Source organism: Macrobrachium nipponense, chromosome 12, assembly GCF_015104395.2.
Source record: "Macrobrachium nipponense isolate FS-2020 chromosome 12, ASM1510439v2, whole genome shotgun sequence".
Lineage (NCBI taxonomy): Eukaryota > Metazoa > Arthropoda > Malacostraca > Decapoda > Palaemonidae > Macrobrachium > Macrobrachium nipponense.
The window spans coordinates 10658407-10660586 of NC_087205.1; positions in this window are offsets into that span (position 1 = coordinate 10658407).

The window sequence follows — 2180 nt, forward strand, 5'->3', positions numbered from 1 at the left end:
TTAGTTTATACTAAAGAAATTATATCTGAAATTACGTGCCGTGCAATCGGTTAGGAGTATTGAGAAGACTTTATTCTTCTTTGGGTATTTTTCTTAATTTGGAGTACATTTGGGCAGAGGAAACAAACAGCAGGTGTAAATCAAAGGTAAAAACTTCTTCCTTAAGAGAAAATTTCAGCGAAAAGAAAATAAGAAAACGTCGGAGCGAAAAGAGAAAGGTCAAAGAATGGCTGCTTTTGCAGACCCCCCCGCCGGCAGATTTCCGCAACACTTGGAAGTATTTTGCGTTGCCCATTGGCGGCAATTAGCGAGGTAAATAGGAGCGATTATGCCCGAGAAATTCCAATATCACTTCCTCAAACCTGAACTGCTGCCGCCTGTGTTCTCTCAGGAAGTCGCCGACGCAAAAATAAGACCCATTCGAAGTAAATGGGGAGACAAAATCGTCGTTATTTGTGGGGGTGGGGGGGGGGGGTGGGGGGGGGGGGGGACGGTTGGAAAAGGCCTTATAGTTGGTTTGCCTTCCTCTGAGTTCCGCGTTGGACGATTCGGTTACATGACCGACTACCGATCTCAGGGTCCCGGTTCGATTCCCTACTCTGCCAATAAGGAATCAGAGGAATTTTATTTTCTAGTTATAAAACTTCGGAGCCCACAATCTGCCCTAGTAGGTCCCGTTGCTAAGTAACCAGTAGTTTGCTAGCCACGTAAAACTATCTGATCCTTCGGGCCAGCCCTAGGATAGCTGTTAATCAGCTCAGTGGTCTGGTTGAACTAAGATATATTTTCGTGTCTTCCTCTTACGATTTGAAAGGTCAATTGTAAGAGAACGCAATCTACTGAACATTTGAACTTAATATTATTTACTTCTGTCACTCGTGTCTGCCTATATTTTACCAGTGACAGGACCACAGAGGAGAGTGTCTAAAATATATAGTGCAATGTATATATATATATATTATATATATATATATATATATATATATATATATATATAAGATATATAATATATAATATATATATATATATATAATATATGTATATATATATATATATTATATATATATATATATATATATATTATAATATATATATATATATATATATTTTCACCTTCTGACAAGCTTTTACTGGCTTCATTAGATTAACTTTTTCTAATGGGTAAAACTCCTTCACATCAGGTGTATAGGAGTATATAGACATCTGTTTTTTTAATTCTCATCAGATATCTCTCGAAGAATCTAAAGCTATGAATTGTGTTGTTATTTTTTTTTTTATTGTGTATCTGCCACTTTTGAAGATTGTTTTTTATAAACTATGAAATTTATTTATGAAAACGGCCAAGTAAGAAACTCGGTAGTAAGTAATTTTGAATTGTATAGCGTTCATAACAATGAAAGTGCTGTTAATTGAAGGGTATTAAGTTTGAGGCAAATATTTTTATTTAAAGTTATTTATATCTTTCAATACTTTCTTGTACACTTATGCCTTAATGAGGATGAAAATATACAATAAAGTTCATATGGACATCAAAGTAAGTTCTATTAAGTTCTATGAATAAAAAAATTTAAACCAATTCAATGTACATGAAACAAATAATTTTAAGAAACTGTAATGCAAGAATTGTTACTCTTAGCTGTAAGCCTTCCATGTATCTTGAACAAATACAGATAAACTCATATGGACATCAAAGTAAGTTCAATTAAGTTTTAAAAGTTAAAAAAAATATATGTATATTTAAAACATTTCAATGTAGATGAAACTCATAATTTTAAAAAACTGTAATGCAAAGAGTTTGTTACTCTTAGCTCTAAGCCTTCAATGCAAGGGTATCTTGAACATATACAATTAAATATGGACATCAAACTAAGTTCTATTGAGTTCTATAGATAAAAATAATAAATTAAAAACCATTTGAATGTAGTTGAAACAAATAATTTTAAGAAACTGTAATGCAAGAGTTTACTACCAATAGCTGTAAGCCTTCTGGTATCTTGAGCATATACAATAAAACTCATATAGACATCAAAGTAAGTTCTATTAAGTTCTATAGAAAAGCAAATATATATTTAAAACCCTTTCAATGTAGATGAAACAAATAATTAAAAGAAAGTTTAATGCAAAGAGTTTGTTAGTGTTCGGTCGAGGAATAGTTTATGTTTCCCATGGAAGAGCGAAGC